Source organism: Lethenteron reissneri, chromosome 40 (assembly GCF_015708825.2).
Source record: "Lethenteron reissneri isolate LAM-NWPU_2019-01 chromosome 40, ASM1570882v1, whole genome shotgun sequence".
Classification (NCBI taxonomy): Eukaryota; Metazoa; Chordata; class Hyperoartia; order Petromyzontiformes; family Petromyzontidae; genus Lethenteron; species Lethenteron reissneri.
In genome coordinates, this window is record NC_083818.1 from 2,160,788 (window position 1) to 2,188,460 (window position 27,673).

The 27,673-nt window shown below is 52.3% G+C and overlaps 1 pseudogene; it reads left to right on the forward strand.

The window, feature by feature from the left end:
* Positions 1-27,673, forward strand: LOC133352475 (transient receptor potential cation channel subfamily V member 6-like; annotated as a pseudogene).

Here is a 27,673-nt window from a genome sequence, read left to right on the forward strand (position 1 = left end):
CTCGAGGAGACGTGAGGCCACTCGAGGAGACCCGCGGCCACTTGCAAGACGAGAAGCAGGAGGGGCGGCAGGGCGCAGCTCCTTCCCAGCGATGTTGGAGCGTGGATTTCTGGGTGGCCTCCTGAGCCGTGCAATGAACCTGCAGCAGCAGATCGCGGTGAACGCAGAGGACGAACTGTACCTGCTCCAGCACAAGAGGTGAGTCCTGCCCGGCTGTTGCGGTCCGCTGCGCCACTTGGTCCGGTAGTCGAGGAGGGTTCCTCCTCGTCACCTGCTCCAACACGAGTGGCGATTTCTGTGCGTCGCAGGCGACGAGCACGGTGGTGCGACAGGTGCTCGGACTCGTCGACGCACCCTCGCTTGTCCGTGCAGACCCGTGCCCTGCCAAGGGGACTCTCCGCTTGTCGTGATCGATCTGTGCTGGTGGAACGTTTCCATGAGAATCATTAAGTTATTCCCGTGACCCCCCCCCCCCCCCCACTCACGCTGCCCTTCCTGTGGCCCCCTACGACTCCGTCTCGCAGGATCCGGGAGACCCCGCTGTTCACGGCCGCCAAGAGCAATGACGTGGAGGCCATCGACAGGCTGCACAAGCAGGGCGACACGGACCTCCTGCAGCGCGGTGAGTGGCACACGAGGAGGGACACGGAGAGCAACAGGTACCCGGTGAAGACAGAGACACAGAGAGCAATAGGGACACGGGAAGGCAGACACACAGAGACACAGAGCGCAATAGGGACACGGTGAAGACACAGAGACACAGAGAGCAATAGGGACACGGTGAATACACAGAGAGCAATAGGGACACGGGAAGACAGAGAGACACAGAGACACGGAGACGTGGGAGGGACATGGACGAGGCATGAGACATACGTCAACACCGGGAAGCAGAGGTAACAACGCAGACATGGAGAGACCCAAAGAGACCCAGATACACAAAGGGACTGATGAAGACTTATTCGAGAAACGTCAAGGGATAGGGAAAGACGCCGTAAGGTGCAGTGTATTTTATAACTGATTACATTACCGGCAAAATTATGTAATCTTTTATTTAAGATGAAACTTTTAACTTGCGCGTTCGGTGTTGTTGCTATAATTTTTTGGTTTGTGGTAACAACAAAAATGAACGTTTTTATTTAATAACAAAAATGTTTCAACTAAAGTTAAGAAATGTTTACAATGAAAGGAAGGCGGTGGGCAAAAAACAGAATTGCTTCTGAAGGCCACGATCCACTAGGGCCATCGCTGATGATCACGATCACAAACAGGCATGACCGATGAGCCACAGTAGCGGCTTGGGGAGAGTTCTCAGATGTCAGGATGCGGTAGCAGCAGCGGTGGCCACGCTGCCACGTGTGTGTGTGTGGAGCCCCGAAGTGCGATGGGCGCGTCGCGTGTGCCCGTCACGGGGTGTAACGCGTGGGGTGTCTGCTGTGGGGTGGTGTAACGTGTGGTGTAACGTGTGGTGTGGTGTGATGTCTGATGCGGTGTGGTGCAGTGTAGTGCGTGTGCTGTAATGCGTGGTATGGTGTGCCGTGGTGTGGTGCAGTGTAGTGCGTGTGGTGTAACGCGTGGTGCAGTGTAGTATTGTGGTGTAACGCGTGGTGCAGAGTGGTGTAACGAATGATGCGGTGTGCCGCGCGTGGTGTAACGCGTGTTGCGGTGTGGTGCAGAGTGGTGTAACGCATGATGCGGTGTGGTGTAACGCATGGTGCGGAGTGGTGTAACGCATGGTGCGGTGTGCCGCGCGTGGTGTAACGCGCGTGGTGTAACGCGTGGTGCGGTGTGCTGCGGAGTGGTGTAACGCATGGTGCGGTGTGCTGCGGAGTGGTGTAACGCGTGGAGTAACATGCAGTGTGGGGTGGTGTAACGTGTGTTGCGGTGTGGTGTAACGTGTGATGCGGTGCGGTGTAACGTGCGGTGCGGTGTGGGTGGTGTAACGCGTGGTGTACCGTGCGGTGTGGTGTAACGTGTGATGCGGTGCGGTGTAACGTGTGATGCGGTGAGGTGTAACGTGCGGTGCGGTGTGGGTGGTGTAACGCGTGGTGTACCGTGCGGTGCGGTGTGGTGTAACGCGTGGTGTACCATGTGGTGTGGGTGGTGTAACGCGTGGTGTACCGTGCGGTGCGGTGTGGTGCGGTGTGGTGTAGGGGTGCTGGGCGAGACGGCCCTCCACGTGGCCGTGCAGTACGAGAACCTGGGCGCGGCGCTCGCCCTCCTGGACGCGGAGCCCACGCTCATCAACGAGCCCATGACCTCCAGCCTCTACCAAGGTAACCACGCACTCCACCATGGTAACCACAGAGCAGCAAGGTAACTACTCGTTCTACCGTGGAAATCAGAACGCGAACTCTGGTCATCTTCGTAGCAGCGTCTTTTGGCTGGCCGTCGAACAAAGACGGTCGATGCATCGCGCGCTTTCAGATGCAGCTTCTGCAGCTGTCTGGAATGCTCTTCCTTACAATATTAGGTCGCCACTGGGATCTATGCACGTTTAAATCGGCTAGAATGAACACTCATTTATTTCGAACAGCTTTTTGGGGTTTTGTTGTCCTTCCGCTCCTCCGATGAGCACGGTTGACTACGTACGGTGCGAAAGAAGTTCAACATACATACAATCATGAGCTTCTACCTTGGAAACCATTTTCAGGGTACCTGACAGACCTTCACGGCTCCTGTAGCGGGCTCGAGCAAACACAAAATTCCCTCCATGCTTCACTCTGAGAGAATCCCACTTAGGTCTGTTATCCAGCCTCCACCATACAGACGTGGGGATTACACAACGGTGCCCATATGCTGTGCTGAAGAAAATATACATTTTACAATATGAAAAATAAGAATAGGTTTTACCCTTTCTGACAATGAAACAGGAGGTGTTGAGATGTTCAAACACCAAATAGAACCCTTATGCAAGGAATCAAGTCTGCATTAACCACACGTACTTGTGGTGAACGTACAAACAAACTCTGATAATATAATCTTGATTTGAATTTTTCGTGACTGCAGGAATCCATGCTCTTTGGTTCTTTCGGTAAAGTCACGTAGGTATAAAATAAGTATATCTGATAATATATGATGCGTTGTCTTTGAAACTGGTTGGCCTACACCAGAGACAGCCTTCTTGTGGCCTAGTCTCACCACGCCACAAGGCGAACAGCACACAGGCAATGTGGCCTAGTCTCACCACGCCACAAGGCGGACAGCACACAGACAATGTGGCCTAGTCTCACCACGCCACAAGGCGGTCAGCACACAGACAATGTGGCCTAGACTCACCACGCCACAAGGCGGTCAGCACACAGACAATGTGGCCTAGTCTCACCACGCCACAAGGAGGTCAGCACACAGACAATGTGGCCTAGTCTCACCACGAACAGCACACAGACAATGTGTCCTAGTCTCACCACGAACAGCACACAGACAATGTGGCCTAGTCTCACCACGAACAGCACACAGACAATGTGGCCTAGTCTGACCACGCCACAAGGCGGACAGCACACAGACAATGTGTCCTAGTCTCACCACGCCACAAGGCGGTCAGCACACAGACAATGTGGCCTAGACTCACCACGCCACAAGGCGGTCAGCACACAGACAATGTGGCCTAGACTCACCACGCCACAAGGCGGTCAGCACACAGACAATGTGGCCTAGTCTCACCACGCCACAAGGCGGATAGCACACAGACAATGCGGCCTAGTCTCACCACGCCACAAGGCGGACAGCACACAGACAATGCGGCCTAGTCTCATCACGAACAGCACACAGACAATGCACACATCAGAGCATTTATAGCTCGGGGTGAGCAGCTATATCATGGGATACCTTTTTGTTTCGACATATTAACACCTGTTTTATTGCCAGAAAGGGTAAACCCGATTCTTATGTTTCATGCTTTGATACTGGCAAAAAGGTCCCATGATAAATGTTACAATATATAATAAAAATCACAATTTGTTTGTACCCATAGGTACAGTACGGTGCATTCGCGTATGTTTAATGTTTCGTAAGCTCTTCTTGAAAACGAATTGTTCTCTCTATGTCGGGATGTTGTTTTCAAATAAGGCTTCATTATCCACAAGCCTGCGTGCAAGCGAAAGGGTTTTGCAAAGCTTAACGATAAACTGTGGACTATTTGCAAAAAAACGGTGTCACTTTCCCACTGTTTATTACAAAAGATTCCCACCCCTCCCCCCCCCCCCCAAAACCATGAACCACAGATGGCTTTCAACGTCAGGTGGTACCGACGAGTGAAAAGGTCTGCTTCCGAATCGATGCACGTACGGCCCCGTGTGTCCCCGCAGGTCAGACGGCGCTGCACACCGCCGTGCTCAACCAGAACGTGGAGCTGGCGAAACAGCTCCTGGCACGTGGGGCAAATGCAGTGTCGCCGCGTGCCACCGGCACCTACTTCACCGACAAACACCGCAGCCATGCTCACTACGGTACACCCACAGCGCACCTTCCGCTCGCCGCGGTGCGACCACAGTATTGCACGTACCGCCGCTGTACAACAACGGATAACCGCATTCACCGCGGCACCAGAGTTGACCGTGGCTATGAATTTTAGTGGTTTTAGCTGTCTGTCGGCAGGAAATTCAAACGGTTCGTGGATCCTCCATCTCTGCAAAATCCCTACCTCTAGAGCTCTGTATAACGAGTGGTCACTGCACGGCATGTGCTGCGTGTGCTACGTGCCCCCCAGGCGAGTACGTGCTGTCATTCGCCGCGAGCACGGGGAACCTGGAGATGGTGCGACTGCTCCTGAAGCACGGGGCCAGGGTGTGTGCACAGGACTCCCAAGGTAAGAAGCTGCAACCTCCTGGAAGTGCCCTTGTCCCTCGACCGCATCGGACACTTATACCCCAACGCCTTCTTAAATGCGATGCTCAAAACGTTGAGCGGCCAAAATCCTTGGATGCTCAACAAGGAGACATGGCGAGCTGGCGAGCCTCTACCCCATCAGCCCTGCCCACTTTTACAGAATCACAATCTGTATTTGTACTCCAGGAGGAATGCGATGAGCTATAAAGCTCTTTTTCAAAGATGTCTGGTCGGGCACGGGGTAAAAACGTGACAACAACAAACACGAAAGTGGTGCAAAGTACAAGAAAGGTAAACAAATTACCCAAACACAAACACATAAAACGAAACCATCCCCATCCGACCAGGCGAAGCCCACTGAGGTGTTCACTTATTTTTTTAAAGTGACCTAGCCACAAATTATTGCTCAACAAGTGCCTTATCATTTGGACATTTCTAGCAGCAAAATAATGTTTTAAAAAATGGTCTAAACGCATGTTTCTAAATGTGGTGGGAAAAACCGGAGGACCCGGAAAAAAAATCAACACGAATGGTCTCGCTCATAGGCCACCCACCTACTCCACTACCAATGCTGTCCACTTACCAGGTTAGTCCCTCCTCCTTTGCTATATTTTGGTGCGATAATTGTCCAAATGATGGGGCCACTTTATTGAGCGATCATTTGTGGCCAGGCCACTTCTGAAAAATAAGCGAACACCTCAGTGGGCTTTGCGTGATAGGATGGGGATGTTTTAGTGTCGTATTTGTTTGTGTTTGGGTGATTTGTTTACCTTTCTTGTACTTTGCACTCCTGTCGTGTTTTGTACTCTTTGTTGTTGTAACGTTCTGACCCGCCCCTCCAGTATACTCTTATACAAGCGCACAACTTTATATATCTGTGATGATAAGTCAAGCGTGAGGACACTTTCTGTCGTTTTAATGCAGGGGGCGCTGAAAACCTACGTGCCCCCTGCATGAACGACGGAGGTGCAGGGACAGACGTTCGATTATGTTGGAATCGATCTGCAGACGGCGGTCTTCTCGCACGGCCAGCAGCTCCATGACGCCTTATCTCGATCCCGCAATCCCAAACGGATGAAAGTCCGCATCGAACCGAACCCCCAGCAAGGTCATCTACTTAACGACGAGAGAAAATTCACACGAAATGTCATTTTCAATTAAGTCTTCCAGATGTAAAATTATATAAGCTTTTAATGAAGAAATAAAATGATTTAATTCAAAACATAATACAATTCAAAGATGTTTCATTTTAAAACTTCAAAACGGAGCATCGGATGCTTGCGTGAATGTGTCGTTCGTGTGCAATTCTTTTTTCGTGACTTTCCTGGCCGAAGGCCATAAATGGCACCGCAGGTGCCCCCTCACAACCCCTAGTAGATTAATATCAAGCGTGAGGGCAGAAAATATCATACCGGGACAAAATTCCAGACTTTTTTTTTGCAAATGTTTCATGATACCAGGGAGAGCCTCTGACAGCAGGCCTGTCCCGGTCGAAACCAGAACATTCGGTAGCTTTAGCCCAACACTTGGTCAAACATGCAAGCACCGTGTTCCACTCGTCCACGTGCGAGGCGAGAAGCATCTCATTCTCTCGCCGCCGCCGACGCCACCAACAACAACAACCGTCATTCGCAACGGCGCTTGCACCAGGCTAAGTGCACTTTAAGGCCACGTGAAGTGTCGAACGCCCGCTGGCAGGAGGTCAAAGGACAGACCCAGGTGCCACGGGTTGACTGACTGAGATGACCGGCTGATGCGCCACCACCATGCGCCCATTGTGTGCTCCCACAACTCAGGCAACACGGTCCTACACACGCTGGTGCTGCATAAGAACCGCATCATCGCCTGCCAGATGTACGACTTCATCCTGGCGAGCACACAGAGGGGCAAGGGCCAGCCTTGCCCGGAGGCGGTGCTCAACTGCAAAGGCTACACCCCCCTCAAGCTCGCTGCAGCCAAGGGCAACGTGGTGGTGAGAGCCTCATCCTCCCGCAGTCACCCTGAAACCTTCCTTCGCAAAAACGCACCGCTTACATCATCATGGCCAGCCGTGATACAAAAATACCGCTGGATGCAGGCTTTCATCAAGCCATCGCCATAATTAATATTGCGATAGCTGTCAACCCATACGGTTTACCCCGTATTCTTGTACAGGGAAATTGAGTTTTCAGGTCCATACGGCGTACAGCCGTTTCATTATAGGCAATAAAATAAAATGTCTATTTGTTTGTGTTTCTTCCTTGTGATTGGACTTTGTAGGATGAACGTTGAGATGAATACGGGGCACGGGGTGACCAATAAGGTCTGAATTGGTCTGTAGTAGGGTAGGAAACACTGATAAGGGGTTGACAGGTATGCCACCAGCACTACCATCAGCACCACCATCAGCGCCACCACCAGCACCACCACCATCGTCACCAGTACCATCAACACCAAAACAAAAACAAAGATCCCCGGTATAGCCTTGAACAGACTGTTGGGGCAGGTGCTGTAAGCGAACACCGATGGAGGCCGAACGGTACAGGAGGGGGTGGGTGGCCAGCACTATTCCCGACCGCCTTTGTCTCCCTAGTAGCGATGTGTATACCGCACCAGGTTACTCATTAGAGACTGAGTCGACCTAAGGGAGGCCCAGTACCAGTTCAGATATATAAGGGCACAGAGTCACCACTAAGGTGTGAATTGTTCTGTAATGAGGGAGGAAGCACTGATAAGGGGTTGACAGGTATGGTGTACATGCAGTCGACCATCGATTTATCCGGCACCGCGCGATTGTCCGGCTGCCGCTTCTCAATGTTATCCGGCGGTCCCGGGCCGATCCGGCAAAACCGCTCCAATGGCTGTAACCCAGTTACACAAGTTGTTGAAACGAGAGTGTAGTTAGTTCTGCGTACATCACCCCATGCAGAGTCTTCTACATTAGAGTGGTAAGTACGGCACAGTAAATACAGTAACTTTTTACAGGAGGATATAAATTCGCGTCTATTTGTATGCTTATTTATGTCAATTTCATATAGTTACTGAATAAAAAAAAAACATATACACAACACCTCAAACATGTTATGCAAGAATGTGCAAAATTAAGCTGTTTAAAATAATGATGTGGTGCTTATCCCGTGTTTTTTAAAATCCGGGGCAACCTGAACATTTTGTTTCCTCTGCTTATTCATTTCTATTTTCACACCCATCGGTATGCAAAAATGTTACGTTTTAGAGAGTTAAATCTGGACCATCCTGAATATAAAATTCCTCCAGCCATTTTAAGATTATAATCTATATTCTTTTTCAAGGTTATCCTCTTTCTCCCGAAAGGCGGCATTTGTGGATTGCCCACCGTCAAACTGTCTTTATGCTACTCTCATGCTGTTATTGCTTGCAATGCCATCTTCAAAATTGAGTGCTGTTTTTCCGACATTTTTTCTCACCCGTTTTCCTAAAAGTTACGAAGCTCTGTGCATTCACTTCCTTGTTAAGAGTGTGGGGCGGCCACTCGTCCGCACAGGCGAACTGGGGCGGTCACCTAGGGCCCCAAGTTAAGTGGGGGGGAGGGGGTGCCAAATTGGAGGGAAAAAATATAAATAAATACAACATTAAAATAAATAAATAGCACAAATAACTGATACCTTTATACAAGGTATCATGTTTGCAATAACAACAACACAAGTAGTCACAACACAAGTAGTCAAAATGCATTTTGACTACTTGTGTTGTGGTTATTGCAAACATGATACCTTGTATAAAGGTGTCAGTTTAGTACCAGTTTAGTACCAGTTTAAAGGGTAAAAACCTACTACTATCGGTCTGACAGCCGGACGGATGGACAAACCCGAATAATTAGGCCTCTGTAAAAAAAAAATCCGCTTACAAAAACATTAAATGTAAAATAGGGTAACAAGTTTCCCAGTTTACCCAAAACGCCTCAGCCTAGATCTGCCCTTGGGGTTTGGGGGTCGCCTATTCCGTGGTTCACCACGGGCGCCAGGTGCTGGCAGCCCGTCTAGGCCGCCCCTGTTAAGCGTCTGCATCTCTTTGTACCTCTCTCTCCTCTTTATCATATCTTTCGTAGTTTCACAACAATTTGCTTTCTGCTTGCATCCCAACAGAATGTACAGAATGTCTCAATACAACCATATCTTATGATACTATATACAACAGCAACACGTGCGCTTCATGGGCACAAACTGAGAAATTGAGGTCTATATATATATTTTTAAAGGCACAGTTGAAGGGGTGCCACGGTTCGAGATGTTAACTCCCTCACCCGGTATACAGGAAGTCGTCGATTCGATCCCGACCCTGACGCCTGTATTTTTGGAGTTTGCATGTTCTCCCCGTGGTCGCGTGGATTTTTCTGCGGGTCCTCCGCTTTTTTCCCTCCACATTTAGAAACATGCATTTAGAGTATACATGTCCTAATGTCCACATGATGATAAGCCACTTCGTTGAGCTATCATTTGTGATAGCCAGGTGGCTATCAGTGGGGCCTTACCTGGTAGAATAAAATAAAAACAGTTTATAGTATGAGAAGGGTCAGAGACTCAATGAGGCTTTACTCCATAAAGATAGGGCATTGCAACTCGGATATCCAGAGTAATGTGGGGGAGGGCGGTGGCCGATAACACATTCCTGCGGAGGGAGCTGGTAGTAACGTTGGGTTGCACGGTCAATGGCCTGCAGGGTCAACGGCGGCGTAGTGTATTCCGCAAATATGCCCGACTGTGAGGGCGGGCACAAGCCGGTGTGAGTAGGTTAAACGTTGAGTTTTTTAAGGGCACCACGGGGTGACCAGCCCCTCCCCACCCAGCCCCACCCCTCCCACCCCCCACCCAGCCCCACCCTCCCCACCCAGCCCCTCCCTACCCTACCCTCCCCACCCAGCCCCACCCCTCCCACCCCCCACCCAGCCCCACCCTCCCCACCCAGCCCCTCCCTGCACGATGGACACAATAATCCCTTGTGGGCTGGTGTAACCAGGAGGTTCCTACCAGTAACATACATATAGAGATAGCCACCTAGTCAGTGCCTGTGACAACAGCATCACTGAACAACCCACCAAACCAGTAGGGAGAACCGGATGAAGATAAGGTATTAAATGCACGATTTTGTGTACCGACGCAGAATGGGAGCCAGCACAGTACGTACAATGTTTTTCAGACACAGTGTCACGAATGGGTGTGATCTAATCTAATGATTAATTGTATACAACATAGTTCATGCAAGTTGCATCTTACAATTGTTGAGCAACCGCGGATAAGCTGTAAGGCTATAAACTAAACAAGTTGTATTTTATTTTACCAGGTAAGGCCCACTGAGCTGTGGAGCTCTTTTTCAGAAGCCACCTGGCCACAAGTGACAGCTCAAAGAAGTGAATCATCATGTAGAAATGTACAGCAGCCAAATACTCTAAATGGTTGTTTCTAAATGTGGAGGGAAAAACCGGAGGACGTGGAGAAAAACCCATGCGACCACAGGGAGAGACACGCAAACTCCAAATATACAGCAGCAGGCGTCAGAGTCGGGATCGAACCCACGACCTCCTACATACCAGGCTCTGCAGCTCTCTCTGTATGAACATGTTTTCAACCAATTAGTGTTTGTCCATGTGGGAGGAAACCAGAACACCCGGAGAAAACTCTACGCATGTGAGGGGGCAACACTTAATCCCCTACAGATCGGACAGATTTTGTCAGTCCACACTTCGGTGTACTGCAGCGGTGGAAAAATTTCGTCTCGCGAGCCGCATGCGGCGCTTTAATCCACCATGTGCGGCTCTATCGAAGGGGCATAACGTAGAACGTACTATCACAGTAACAGAGAAAAATGAATGTCTCCCGTGCTTTGCTGAAAACTGTAAATATATAAACGTATATATATAACCTTGGCTGTTTGCAGAACTCACGAGTACTTTTTGCCTGTTGGTCTGTTACAGGTTGGCTACCCCTGCTGTACTGCGTAGTAGGCGCGTGGCCTACGAGCGTTAGGTAGGGGTCAACGTATGATGAATGTTCCTTGTCACCTCAGATGTTCAGGCACCTGGTGAAGCTTCGCAGAGTGGTACAGTGGTCGGTGGGCACCGTGACGTCCACCCTGTATGACCTCAGCGAGATCGACTCGTGGGAGGACGATCGCTCGGTGCTGGAGATCATCACCACGAGCCACAAGCGCGAGGTCTGACGGAGCGCACCGCCTTGCGCCATCACCGCCACCACCACCACCACCTTGCACCAGCACCACTGCCACCTTGCGCCACCACCGCCACCACCACCTTGCACCACCACTGCTACCACCACCTTGCACCACCACTGCCACCACCGTGTACCACCTCCGCCACCTTGCACCACCGCCATCACCGCCACCACCGCCACCACCTTGCACCACCACCATCTTGCACCACCACCACCACCAACTTGCACCACCACCTTGCACCACCACCGTGCTTCTTTCTCAGAGAGGCACCGACCGCCACGTGCTCACGTGATGTGTTTGTGCAATTTGTACTTTTATACTTTATTTACTTTTTTTGAGTGACTTGCTTGGCTTCCCAATATTTTGCTCTCCTATCGGTTTTTTTATCGTTTCTTGCTGAAACTCTCTGACCTGCCCCTACTGGACAAAACGAGCTTCACAGCTCATGAGATTCTTCCAGTCTCAATAAAGGTTCTGAGCTGGTGCTGGGCTAAACGTCCAACAACGCCGGCAACTTGCTGACGACGGGGTCAAATTGCTTTGCCACCCCTCAGGCTCGCCAGATCCTGGAGATAACCCCAGTGAAGGAGCTGACCATAATCAAGTGGACGCAGTATGGGCGGAGCTACTTCCGCATGTGGACCATGCTCTACATGGTCTACATCACCAGCTTCTCGCTCGCCTGCATCTACCGGCCCCTAATGATGCGCACGGACAACGCCACGGATCCACGCGACGACGTCATCCTTGTCCAGAAACCCCTGTCCGTACGTGGAAACTCTCAAGACTCGCTGCCAACACGTTAAACCTAACTCGTGACACCTCATGCCCACGCACACGTTGCTACCTATCAACACTGTGCAGAGCTACTAACCTCCAACAAATTATGGGCACCGCAGTGGCTAGACATTCACTACCTCGTCTGGTCTACAGGAGGTCGTAGGTTCGATTCCGACCCTGACGCCTGCTGTATATTTGGAGTCTGCGTGTGTCTCTCCCTGTGGTCGCGTGGATTTTTCTCACCACATTTAGAGTCAACATCATGCATTTAGAGTATTTGGCTGCTTTAAATTTCCACACAATAAGACCACCTCGTTGAGCTATCATTTGTGACCAGTTCGCTTCTGAAGAGCTATACAGCTCAGTGGGCCTTACCTGGTAAAATGTTGAACACAAATGTAAGTTTAAATGTACTCAACTGACAGTGGTACACAAGGACGGATAACAAAACACCGTGGCCTTAATCAAGTATATACCAGGCAACGTTTTGGGGAAATGGCCCTTGTTTAATAGTACATAAACCCTTCAAAAGCTACATTGTCAACACCACATTCCTATATATAACAACAACTCCGTATACATCATACACAATCTTCATGATCTTCAACCTAATACTACACTCATTTAAACTACACCCTGTGTACACTGCACTGATAACCTGAGTGGACTTGCCGACTACTGGCACCAGCGGTGTCAATATCGGCCTCTATGGAGGAGGCTCGTGAAGTACGCTGCTGCTGCTGGGCAGTTGGAGGCAGTCGCCCTCCAACAACAACGGAGGGCAGAGGAGCGACGCTCACAACAACAAGCGGAGTGCCGGGTGGATAAAATCCGGCGAGTTGGCACAGTAGGGGTGGGGGTACATCTGGGGCATCTGCCAGTCATCTCAGTCAGTGAACCCGTGGCACCTGCTGGGTCTGTCCCGTGACCCCCTGCCAGCGAGCCTTTGACACTTCACGTGGCCTCAAAGTGCACCTGGCCTGGCACAGGCGCCGTGGTGACGACACCGCCACTTGGTGGCGAATGGCGGCTATTGGTATTGGTGATAACCTGTGCACATTAAAGCCCAACACTACCGACTACACCCATGAAAACTACACCCTACGTACACGACTCATAGCTGTGCACGTGACAACCTACACTCATTTACCTACTCATCATTAAACAATTATAATGTCAACAACGCTGAGCTAAACTTTACACCAAAAATAATTTGACACTTGTTTTTCAACACATACAACAACGCATTGTAATAACGTATTTTTTTCAAATTGTGTTATAACTTATTCAATGTAATGCTTACAATATTGTAAACCGCAAAGCACTACACTATCTTTTTCATTTTACATAGCAGCCAAAAGTTCTCGACAAACGTGACGCTTTTCACGATTAAGTTCGCAATTAATTCACTGTTAGACAATGTAAAACATTTAAACTTTTAAAAGTTTAATTCTATGAATGTTGATTTGTCGCAAGCCTGGCACCTCCTCAAACCCCTCACATCCACAACCCTGAGGTAAATGTGTCTACATTATATTCCGACATTTTATTGATTAATCCTGTACAAACTCTGTAACTAACACAGTGAACCATGACCGTAACGTATTGATTTATCAATTTGTAATTCATTAATTGTAAGGCCGAGAAAGCGAGAAAGCCTCGGGCCTTACCTTTGCCACTGTGCATATTAATTCTGAGGGAAAACATCGTTTAACTTGTGATGCATTATTCTCACACAGTAAATTAAAACATATGAAGTTAATCTGTAAAATCACCTAAATATTGCCAAACTAAACTTGGATTAAACGCAAGCGAACGCATAAACAATGCTGAGGTAAACTTTACTCAAACAAATCTGCTTATGCAATTACTTGACAACACGTCATTACAGTGTAAAACAATAACGACTATTATTCAATAAAATTGCACATTAAAGCATTATTAAATGCAAAACTTAATTTTTTTACGAAGGTAAAGTCAGTCTCATTCAATATGCACGTGTACCTTCCAAATCTTTCAATGCAGCGCAACATTTTAACACTACCCACCAACTTTAACAATCTACAACTTTACAAAATATCACACTCCACGATGCGAGTAGCTGTGTACGACCATTAGGAGAAAATAACAAACAACAAAAAAGTTTTGCTGGCTGGCGCGCGGGCGGGAAAGCCTCGCCAGCTCGCGCCACGCCGGCCGTGTGTCGCACGCAAATGCGCGGGCGGGTGCGCGTTCAAATCTTCAGAACGTCCCCAGTAACCCAGTGGCCCTCACTCATTGCGAGGCCCGCATGGCCACTGGCGGCCCGGCCCCCCCCCCCCCCCCCGGTGACCTTTAGAGCGGCCCCTGATGGTCCGGCCCCCCACAAAACGTGAAAACACCGCCCATCATCATCATCACCATCGTGCTGCTGTCAAACCTCCAATGGTTTCAAATAATGTGTGTGGCGGGCCCTCACACTAATGATGTCTTATCGGCACAAGTGCCCCCCCCCCCCTTCTGAACATCAGTGAAGAACACTGGAATAACCTCACCCTCCGGTGATTAAATTCCATAGCTGTCAACCCCTTATCAGTGCCCTACCTTATTACAGACGAATTCAGACCTTATTGGTCACCCCCGTGCCCTTTTAAATCTCAATGTTCATCCTTCAAAGCCCGTAATGAAACGGCTGTACGCCGTATGGACTTGAAAACTCAATTCCCCTGTACAAGAATATGGGTAAACCGTAATGAGTTGACGGGTATGAAATTCGATCCCACAATGGCCACCGCATTAACACGACTGCACTCAATGGACTCCCCTTTGAACACAAGTAACAACTGCCACCCAAACTCACGACTCACATCAGGGGCGACTATTTGAACCGGTCCTGGGACTCCTCGAGGTCAACTCAGTACAAAAAAACATCAGAACCGGGGAGACAAAGGCGGCCGGGCGTGGTTCTGGCCACACCACCCTCCTCTTGTGCCATGCCCGACATTAATAGGCGCTCGCTAACATCACTTGCCCCGACAGCCTCTCTGTCCTGAAAAGGTTCAACTCGCCAGCAAACATGATTTTAAACAATTTATTTCATTTGCATCAGATCGCCGCCCAAGTTGAAATGTGTGTCATAAAGCCTCCACCACCCGACGCAGACAATTAATAAAGCTGCAACGTGAATGAACGTGGTCAGTTTGTTACCGCTTCAGCCCACCGCCGGTGCGTTGAAGCAGTTAAAAAAAAACTAAATGTAATATTGGTCACGAAGGCTCATGCGTTAAATTGACCCAGAGCCCCACGTGCCAATGTTGGCTCAAGGTCATACCAACTTTCTTCCATGTTTACTGGGTATTGTCCTGTGAAAGGCCCATGTGAATGAAGTGTGCCAGTGTCGTGGCAAGGGAAAACTCCCTCCCCTGGGCACCAACACGTCTCGATACGGCACCAAAGAAGTGCCTCGATGCTCTGCAGAACTGACGGGAAGCTGTTTGACGTGGCCGTGCAGGAGAGCTACCAGACTCAGCAGGACTTTGTGCGACTCGGGGGCGAGATCGTCAGCATCCTCGGGGCCATTCTCATCCTCGTGCTGGAGGTGAGAGCCCACACAGAATGTGTTTATTTAGACGGAGGAGAAATCCGATGATCTACAGAGCTCCTTACTTCACAGATGTCCAGGAAGGGGCACGGGGTCAGAAAGTAGAGGGGGAGCGAGAAGGCGTGCGTGCGTGTGATACAACGCGGCGAGGTGGCACAGAAGAGGTGTTGCATCTGCCAGTCATTTCGGTCAGTCAACCCATAACACTCGGGGTGGTCTGTTCGGTGACCTCCTGCCAGCGAGCCTTCGACACAAATCAAGTCCGTTTACTTTTGGTTAACATGTGGCGCCTTTCTGGCATATAAATCTGCCGGACCAAAGCACCGTCACTTGCTTAAACATAAAAATAAACTATTCTATAGAGTTAAAAAAATAATGATTATGAAAAATCGTGGCCTTAACGTGCACCTAGCCTGGCACAAACGTCGTGGTGGCATCAACGCCACTTAGTAGTGAACAGTGGCTGTTGTTGTTGCGGATTCAGTGTGGTTGCGGGCGTTCAGGGATTTCGTGTTTACAAGGTCGCAGTGGCCCAGTACGCATGGCGACGTTGTGCCAACAGTCCGTGTTAAATGGAGGCTGTGCCGGCCGGCCTTTCATAAGTGCTGCTCGCTAACAGCACTTGTCCCAACAATCTGTTTTGACGACACGGGGGATGTTTGTTTTGTGTTTGCCCAACAATAATTATTAGAGTGGGGCGGTATGTTCCAGTGTGCCAGATTTATTCACTAATTTTCAGAGGGGGGGGGGGGGGGTGGGGCAGTTTCGCTGATAAGACATCACCAGTGTGAGGGCCGCCATCATACATGTGAAACCATTTGGGGGTTTCACAGCATGATGATGATGGGTGGGGTGTTGTCACTATTTGTGGATTGTGGGGGGGGGGGACACTAAAGGCCTCCCAGGGGCCGTCAGTGGCCCACGGCCCCCGCAATGAAGAACACCTGCGGTATGCATACGGGCAGTGCCAGATTATCCCAGTAGCAAAAGGAGCTACATATGCTACGGGCCCCACACTTTCAAGGGCCCCGCGTATAATTATTTCAAGCTATAAATTCCGGTTCAGTGATTCTGCTCTATTACTATTGTACTATACTGCCTGCAAATTTAATGAACGACTGGGTGTTTAAAGTTAGCGATTTGTTGTATTATCTGGCTGTGTAGAAAATGAAAAAAAATTTGTGTTTTAATATTTCTGTTATATATTTTTTTATTTAGGGCCCCTTTATAACATATGCTACAGGCCCCCACTAGCTTGATCCGGCACTGCATACCGGTAATAAAAAAATGGACAGCGTGACATTAATTACAGCAAAAAAATAATTTAAAGGGAACGAAAATAGGATTTGCATTTGGGAAGCGAACTTGTTTTGTTACAGCTGTGTGCACCAGAGACGTCTCTATCTCCCTCGCTCTCTGCCCCTCAGATGCTGGATGTCATTCGCGTCGGGGCCCTCGCGATATTTTGGAAACATCGTGACTGGCGGCCATTTCCACATGATCCTGTAAAGACACAAAACACTCAACCCCAAATGCTTCCAAAACCCTCGCAACCACACTGATCACCGAGCAACTACTAAACGTCCTGGAGTGGCTTCAGCAAGTCCCCATTTCACAGAATGGATGTCCCGGTTATCCCCGAATTATTTGTAAAAATTGGAATCTTGCCCCCGGTTTAAAATCTTCTGATATCACGGTATGGCAAGTGGATGAGTCCATCGTCAGTGTGAGCAGGGCCTCGTGGATGAGTGGGCGTGGAGAGCGGTGGTGCAGCGGTTAGCACGCTGCGTTACGAACCCGGAGCCCGAGTTCGATTCCCGCTCACGGCCAACATCGGTGACGATTATCTGAAACTGGTGCAGTGTGCGAACATTGACTGCTAGAGAATACAAAGGCGGTCGCGCGTTGGTGCTGGCCACCCACCCCCTGGTGTGCCGTGTTGTTCCTTCATAGGTGCCTGATAACAGCACTGGCTCCAACAGTCTGATGAAGGCTATATGGGGGATCTTTGTCTCCGTGCTTATTACAAGTGGGCGGAGTTAATAGAAAGCTCACCATGTGTCCCAGTTGAGCCTCCCAGAAATGTGTAATCTGTACACCTGCACGGTGCAGCTGTATGCACTATATTTAAAGTGACTTGAGGACGGGTCCTGCAGCGCCAAGAGTTACACTCAACGTGGCTACGTGGTGATTGGCCCCCATCAATCACATTCGAATGGCTACGGGGGCAAGGGTGGCACGGGCCCTCGGTGCAAGGGTTGGAACTGGGTGTCCCCCTTTCCAAATTCTCCCGCCTCTCCGTAGCCCAGCGTCTGGGCCGCTATTGCCCGTGGGCCCTGGTGCCATTTGTACCACCGGCAGCAAGCAGCCTCCATAGCGTCGCCACCGCCATTCCGCACGAATGGACCCAAACGCGACAGAGCGGAAACCTGAAGCTGCGTTCTCTTCTGTGAGAGGAAATCAAAGGGCTCGCTGTGGTTCGATGTCAACATCTCGTCACCGCGGGTAGCCATGGTGGCGAGTTTGCGGTGCCTCTCTCCCCGTGGTCGCCTGGATTTTTTTCTCCGGGTCCTCCAGTTTTTCCCCTCCACATTTAGTAATTAACATCACGCGTTCAGAGTTTTCGGTTGCCATACATTTGCACACGCCGCTACTGTTGAGCTATCATTTGTGTAGCTTGTTTAAAAAAAGCTATGAAGCTCAGTGGGCCTTATCTGGTCAAATAAAATAAAAGAGTTTTCAGTTTAGTTTCAATGACACGGAGGCTGTGTTCGCGCGCGGCCCCAGGGTGTTCTTCGCATGCCCGTATGTAGCGAACCGTGCTAATCGGAGGTGCACCACCAAAGCTGTGTGTCGCACCGCTGCTTCGTGACGATGACAACGTTGGTGCCGCGTGTCCCCCCCCCCCCCCCCCAGGGTGTGCTACGCGTGCCTCGTGGGACTGCTCTTCGTCATGAGGCTCGCGGGCGCCCAGGGGGAGTCCGTGCCCATGTCGCTGGCGCTGGTGCTCGGCTGGTGCTACACGCTGTTCTTCGCTCATGGCGTCGAGATGCTGGGACCCTTCATGGTCACCATACAGAAGGTGCGACGCGGAGCCACGGAGCCTCCCGGGGGCACGACGTGCTACGGCAGTGCTCTTCACGAATTCTCACTTTCGCCGATGAGACGTCGTCAGTGTGAGGGGCCGCCACTCACGTTATTCGAAGCCATTGGGGGTTTGACAGCACGATGTTGATGGGGGGTGGGGGTGTTTTTTACAATTTGTGTGTTGTTGGGGGGCCGCACTAAAGGCCACCAGGGGCCACCAGCGGTCCGCAGACCTTGCAATGAAGAACGGTGTTCTGCTGCTACGACTTGGTAGCGGTTTTTGCCTGTTGGGTTTCCGATGAGATTTCTTCTAATTCCAGTGTAAATAAGATAATTCCCGCAGAGGACAGTTACGATAAATCGTACGAGTGGCCAGGACCACTCTTTAATATTTATTGTAACAATAATAATAAATTATATTGCATAATTAGTAACAAATAATCCTACAATCTTCTATATATTTATATAAAAAATGAAAGTCTGTCTGTTCCGACTATAAATCCACACCGTTTAAGCTATCGCCACCACACCCCGCGGAAAACCTGAGCTACATGGCGATCCGACATCTTCTATGAACACTAAGAACATCGCAAATATGAACGTCACCAATGGCATGAACAGGAATCACTTCCACAGCGAGTGCGGGACGATGATCATGCAATGTTGGGTGGTTGCTGGGTCGCCTGCCCCAGATCATTTGGTGGCTGCAGTCAAAAAGAGTTATAAGAAAGAGCAAGCACCGTTACGCGACTCAACATCTCGCTATGACTCCTGCTTTTACTTGACTTACAAAAGATCCGTTATTTTATCTTATCATTCGATGTCGTATTTGTCATAGAATTGAACAATCATGTCCCTGCCAGATTTGCAGGTTCCCCTCGCTCAGTGTGGGTTCGGTTTGCGCGATTTCACGCTGTGCACGAGGCTAAACTAGTTCTACCCAAAATTCACGGTCGTATGCGGTTTGAATTCACTCATACGCAGACATGTGGTCGGACGTGGGACTGACATTGTGTTGCGTACCGTATGCGGGCAGCTGTCTCACTCAGAACACGCAGACACATACAGTGTGTGTGCACTGTGTGCTGTGTGTACTGTGTGTGTGCTGTGTGTGCACTGTGTGTGTACTGTGTGTGTACTGTGTGTGCACTGTGTGTGTACTGTGTGTGCACTGTGTGCTGTGTGTACTGTGTGCACTGTGTGTGTACTGTGTGTGCACTGTGTGCTGTGTGTACTGTGTGTGCACTGTGTGTGTACTGTGTGCACTGTGTACTGTGTGTGCACTGTGTGCACTGTGTACTGTGTGTGTACTGTGTGTACTGTGTGTACTGTGTGTGCACTGTGTGTGTACTGTGTGTGCACTGTGTGCTGTGTGCACTGTGTACTGTGTGTGTACTGTGTGCACTGTGTACTGTGTGTGCACTGTGTGCACTGTGAGCACTGTGTATGTACTGTGTGTGTACTGTGTGTACTGTGTGTACTGTGTGTGCACTGTGTGTGTACTGTGTGTGCACTGTGTGCTGTGTGCACTGTGTACTGTGTGTGTACTGTGTGCACTGTGTACTGTGTGTGCACTGTGTGCACTGTGAGCACTGTGTATGTACTGTGTGTGTACTGTGTGTGCACTGTGTGTGTACTGTGTGTGTGTACTGTGTGTGTGCACTGTGTGTGTACTGTGTGTACTGTGTGTGCACTGTGTGTGTACTGTGTGTACTGTGTGTGCACTGTGTGTACTGTGTGCACTATGTACTGTGTGTGCACTTGTGTGCACTGTGTACTGTGTGTGCACTGTGTGCTGTGTGTACTGTGTGTGCACTGTGTACTGTGTGTACTGTGTGCACTGTGTACTGTGTGTGCACTGTGTGCACTGTGAGCACTGTGTGTGTACTGTGTGTGTACTGTGTGTGTGTACTGTGTGTGTGCACTGTGTGTGTACTGTGTGTACTGTGTGTGCACTGTGTGTACTGTGTGCACTATGTACTGTGTGTGCACTGTGTGCACTGTGTACTGTGTGTGCACTGTGTGTGTACTGTGTGTGCACTGTGTGTACTGTGTGCACTGTGTACTGTGTGTGCACTGTGTGCACTGTGAGCACTGTGTGTGTACTGTGTGTGTACTGTGTGTGCGTGTGTACTGTGTGCACTGTGTGTGTACTGTGTGTGTGTACTGTGTGTGCGTGTGTACTGTGTGCACTGTGTGTGTACTGTGTGTGTGTACTGTGTGTGTACTGTGTGTGTGTACTGTGTGTGTACTGTGCGTGTGTATTGTGCGTGTGTACTGTGCGTGTACTGTGCGTGTACTGTGTGTGTGCATTGTGTGTGTGTACTGTGTGTGTACTGTGTGTGTGTACTGTGTGTGTGTACTGTGCGTGTACTGTGTGTGTACTGTGCGTGTACTGTGTGTGTACTCTGTGTGTGTACTGTGTGTTTACTGTGTGTGTGTACTGTGTGTGTACTGTGTGTTTACTGTGTGTGTGTACTGTGTGTGTACTGTGTGTGTACTGTGCGTGTACTTGTGCGTGTACTGTGGTGTACTGTGTGTGTGTACTGTGCGTATACTGTGTGTACTATGTGTGTACTGTGTGTGTACTGTGTACTGTGTGTGTACTGTGTACTGCGTGTGTACTGTGTGTACTGTGTGTGTACTGTGTGTGTACTGTGTGTGTACTGTGTGTGTACTGTGTGTTGTACTGTGTGTACTGTGTGTGTACTGTTGTACTGTGTGTGTACTATATGTGTGTGTACTGTTGTGTACTGTGTGTACGTGTGTCATGTGTGTACTGTGTGGTGTACGGTGTGTGTACTGTGTGTACTATGTGTGTACTGTGTGTGTACTGTGTGTGCACTGTGTGTGCACACTGTGTGTGTACTGTGTGTTACTGTGTGCGCTACTTCGGCAGGCAGCCGTCTCCTCGTGCGGTTTCGCTTTGCGCGCCCTTTTCCTTGTAACGCATCTACTACCACCACCACCACTACCACCACCACCACTACCACCACTACCACTACCACCACCACTACCACCACAACTACCACCACTACCAACCACCACTACCACTACCACCACCACTACCACCACAACTACCACCACTACCACCACCACTACCACTACCACCACCACTCCACCACCACTACCACCACTACCACCACCACCACTACCACCACCACTACCACCACCACCACCACTACCACCACCACTACCGACCACCACTACCACCACAACTACCACCACTACCACCACTACCACCACCACCACCTACCACCACACCAATACCACCACCACTACCACCACAACTAACCACCACTACACCACCACTACCACACCATTACCACCACTACACCACACCACTACCACCACTACCACCACCACCACCACTACCACCACCACCACCACTAACCACCACCACTACCTACCACCACCACCACTACCACCACTACCACCACCACTACCACCCACTACACCACCACCACTACCACCACCACCACTACCACCACCACCACTACCACCACCACTACCACCACTACTTACCACCACTACCACCACCACCACCACTACCACCACCACTACCACCACTACCACCACCACTACCACCACAACTACCACCACTAGCCACCACCACTACCGACCACTACCACCACCACCACTAGCCACCACCACACTACCACCACCACTACCACCACACCACTACCACTACCACCACCACTACACCACAACTACCACCACCACCACTACCACCACCACCACTACCACCACACCACTACCACCACCACTACCACCACCACTACCACCACCACTACCACCACTACCACCACTACCACCACACCACTACCACCACCACCACTACCCCCACTACCACCACCACTACACCACTACCACCACCACCACTACCACCACCACCTCTACCACCACCACCACTACCACCACCACTACCACCACCACCACTACCACCACCACTACTACCACCACCACTACCACCACCACCACTACCACCACCACCACCACCACGACTGCTGCGACCGCCGTGTGAAGCGAGAGGGAACCCTGTAGAGTACCTGAAATCGAATTTCTGTCAAAATCAAGCAACCCGTCATCCTCGTCGTTCCCAGAACGTGCCTCTCGCTGCGATGCGAGTCACTGTAACACGAATCGCTTTCCACACGAGTCCGCGCCGTGATGGCCCGCTTTTGTTCCCGCAGGTTCTGTTCGAGGACGTGTTCCGCGTGTGCTGGCTCATGTTCATGGTGCTCATGGGCCTTCACCTGCGGTACGACGCCTTCGTTATTCCTCTCTCTCTCTCTCTGTGTGCACGCACGTACCCGTGCGTGTGTATGTACCCTGCAATACGTTGAACTTCTTTCGCACCCTACATAGCCGACCGTGCTATATAAATGTCTCGTTTTATTTGTATGCGTTTGGGTGATTTGTTTACCTGAGTTTTAACACGTAGGCTTGTTTAACTTCCTTGTACTTTGCACTGCTGTCGTGTTTTCTGCTATGTTCTTGTTGTCACGTTCTCACCCCCGTGCCCCTGTCTGTGAAAAAGAGCTTCATAGCTCATCGGATTCCTCCTGCAGTGGCAAATACAGATGCTGATTTCTGTTTGTTGAACTTGTGTCAACACAACGTTGGCGTGGGTCCTGGCGCCAGGAATAAAACGACACCCCCACACCCCCCACACCCCCCACACCACCCACACCACCACCACCCCACCACCCCCCACCCCACCACCACCCCACACCACCACCCCCCACCCCCCACACCAACCCACACCACCACCACCACCACCCCACACCACCACCACCCCCCCACACCAACCCACACCACCACCACCACCACCCACACCACCACCACCACCCACACCACCGACACCACCACCACCACACACCACGACCACACCACCACCACCACACCCCCCACCACCACCCCCCACACTACCACCACCCCCCACACCAACCGACACCACCCACCCCCCACACCACCACCACCCCCCACCCCACCACCCCCCCACCCCACCACCACCCACACCACCACCCCCCCACCCCCCACACCAACCCACACCACCACCACCACCAACCGACACCACCACCCCCCACACCACCACCCACACCACCACCACCCCCCACCCCACCACCCCCCACCCACCACCACCCCACACCATCACCCCCCACCCCCCACACCAACCCACACACCACCACCCCACACCACCACCACCCCCCCACACCAACCGACACCACCACCACCACCCCACACCACCACCACCCCTCACAACCAACCGACACCACCCCCACCACACACCACGACCACACCCACCACCACCACACCCCCCACACCACCACCCCCCACACTACCACCACCCTCCACACCAACCGACACCACCACCCCCCACACCACCACCACCCCCCACCCACCACCCCCACCCCACCACCACCCACACCCACCACCCCCCACCCCCCACACCAACCACACCACCACCACCCCACACCACCACCACCCCCCACACCAACCGACACCACCACCACCACCCACCCCACCCACCACCACCCCCCACACCAACCGACACCACCACCACCCACACCACGGACCACACCCCACCACCACACCCCCCACACCACCACCCCCCACTATACCACCACCCCCCACACCAACCGACACCACCACCCCCCCACCCACCACCCACACCACCACCACCACCCCCCACCCACCACCCCCCACCCCAGCCACCACCCCACCCACCACCCCCCACCCCCCCACCAACCACCCACCCCACACACCCACCACCACCCACCCCCACACCACCGAACCACCACACCACCACCCACACCAACCACCACCACCCCAACCTACACCACCACCACCAACACCACGACCACACCACCACCACCACACCCCCCCACACCACCCACCCCCCACACTACCAACACCCCCCACACCAACCTACACCACCACCCCCCCCACCACCACCCACACACCACCACCCCCCCACCCCACCACCCCCCACCCCCACCACCACCCCACACCACCACCCCCCACCCCCCACACCAACCCACACCACCACCACCACCCCACACCACCACCACCCCCCACACCAACCGACACCACCACCACCACCACCCCACCCCACACCACCCCCACACCAACCGACACCACCACCACCACACACACGACCACACACCACCACCACACCCCCCACACCACCACCCCCCACACTACCACCACCACCCCCCACACACCACACCAAACCACCACCACCCCCCACACCAACCGACACCACCACCACACCACAACCACCCCGCACCACCACCACCCCTCACACCACCCCCAACACCACCACCCCCCCCCCACACCACCACCCCCACACCACCCACCACATCACCCCCCCCCCCTCGCATACCACCACCCCCCACACATACCACCCTCCACACCACCACCCCCCACACCACCACCCGTCACACCACCACATCCCCCCCTGCATACCACCACCCCCACCCCCCACACTACCACCCTCCACACCACCACCCCCCACACCACCACCCGTCACACCACCACCACATCCCCCCCCCGCAATACCACCACCCCCCCACACTACCATCCTCCACACCACCACCCCCCACCTGCCCTCTTCATAGCAAGGCGCCTGGGGCCCAGCCCAGTTGCACCGCCTGCACACTCAGCACTGTCCAACCCTGGGAGAGCGTTGACGCTGGAGAAGTTGGTCGAGGTGGACATCCACATTGAGAATCCGTGCCCCCCCCCCCCCCCTCTCGTCCCTTCCCACAGCGTTCCATCTGACCTTCCAGATCCTCATTCCCGACAACTGGAACCAGTGGCGCGACTTCTACACCGCGTGGTTCACCATGTACCAGCTCTTCCTCGGCCTCGTCAGCCACTGGTTTAACGTCGCCTGCACTTCTCCGACTTCATCAAGGTGGTGTACACCTTCTACATGCTGTTCGCGTTCGTCCTCATGATCAACCTCCTGATCGCCGTGATGCGCAGCACCTACTCGCGCATGGCAGTGGAAAAGGAGCAGTTGTGGCACACACAGGTAACACACGCACACACAGGTTACACAGTAGACAACACACGTTACACACACACAAGGTACACATACACAAGTTACACACACACAAGTTACACACACACACGTTACACACACACAGGTTACACACACACACAGTTCACACACACACAGGTTACACACACACAGTTCACACACACACAGTTCACACACACAGGTTACACACACAAGTTACACACACACGTTACACACACACAAGTTACACACACAGGTTACACACACACAGTTCACACACATACACAGTTCACACACAGTACACACACAGTTCACACACACAGGTAACACACACACACAGGTTACACACACACACACAGGTCACACACACAGGTTACACACACACACACAGGTTACACACACACACACACAGGTTACACACACAGGTTACACACACACACAGGTCACACACACACAGGTCCACACACACACAGGTTACAAACGTGTCTTTGAGGAAGAGGAGGAACTTCCAACGCCAGGAGGCGCGATGATGAGATTTGGGTCTCGAATGAGGAAGGGTTTATTTCCAGACGTCTGCCTTGTTCAACTTTGTTTGGCAGCAGCGTTTCTCCGGATCTGGATTGGGGCACCACGGCAGCTATGAGATGTTAACTACCTCGCCCGGTACACAGGAAGTCGTGGATTCGATCCCGACCCTGACGCCTGCTGCTGTATATTTGGAGTTGACGTGTCTCCCTCCCCGCGATCACGTGGGTTTTCCTCCGGGTCCTCCGGTTTTTCCCTCCACATTTAGAATCAACAATATCACGTGTTCAGACTATTTGGCTGCTATACATATTCACGTGGTGATGATGATGTCACTTCGTTGAGCTATCATTTGTGGCAAGGCCGCTTCTAAAAAAGAGCTCGATAGCTCAGTGGGGCCTTACTTGGTAAGATAAAAACAAGTTAATGAGCTTAGTTTTATAGATTCTAGGGAGGGTGGTCACAGCGGCGGCGGCGTGACCCTCGGAAGGGGATCGAGACTTGAGCTGGCCGCAGCGGTGGCTACTGCGAGGTGCGCCGCTGAGCCCCGCCGGCAACTCCGTTCTCTTTCTCGGCGCGCGCCCACAGGTGGCGGCCACGACCATCCTGCTGGAGCGGAGGCTCCCGCGCTGCCTGCGGTTCCGCGCCGGCGTGAGCGGCAAAGAGTACGGGCTGGGGGACCGCCGGTTCCTCCGGTGGGTGGAACCACGCCCCGCACCTCGTGCACCGCGCCAGTTGGCACCACGACCCACACCCCATGCACCACGGCGGTTGGCACCAGCGCGTGCGCGGCGACTATTGGCGGTGCCGTGGGTGGCCGAGAGACATCACCCGGAACATTTTGGACGAATATCCTGGTGGTTTAGTTTTGCTCCCTTCAGCCAGGTTACAACAAACTCTTGATTACGTCGACGTGCCGAGCATTCCGTTCGTTCGCGACCTGCACGAAGTGCACCACGATACGTAATGAAATGTGACGTGTGTTCAATGCGCCCGCTGGGCGTGCTGCAGGATCGAAGATCGGAACGAGCGCGCCATCCACAAGGTCAAGCGCTACGCCATGGTGTTCAGCGAGGGGCGCGGGGGCAGCGCCGAGGACATGGCAAGCGGCGCCGAGGGAGCGGGGGGCGTCAGCGGCCACTTCACGCGCTCCTCCACCAATCCACAGCCCCAGCAGCAGAGTCAGCAGCTGGAGCCGCCCACCATCATCGTCACCAGCTGCTCGTCGGGCCGCGGCTGGGAGGTCGTGCGCGAGAGCGTGTTCCCGAGCCGGCGCTCCGACTCGCAGGACCAGCGACATGAAGTCGTCTATCAGATCTGACCGCCGGCCCAGCGGCGTCGTGGCCCGCTCCCTCCAAGCGGGAAAGCACCACTCGATTGTTGGAACAGAAATCGCCTGCCCAGAGTGCACGCTGCTGTGCAGTTGGCCTGGTCGGGCGCGTCGACCAACACCGCACGGTCGGCCCGGAGGCGTCGACAGGGGCGGTGCGAACCTCGTCCCGACCGAGGGCCGAACAGGACTTTCAGAAACCTTTAGGCGGGAAACTGCACGTGAAGGAACGCACGCCGCGGCATCGTGCACTCGCGTAACGAGCGCGTCGGCCCGAGTACGAGGTGGCCCTTGGGAGTGACATTAGTGACTTGAGTGCGGTGATGGAGTG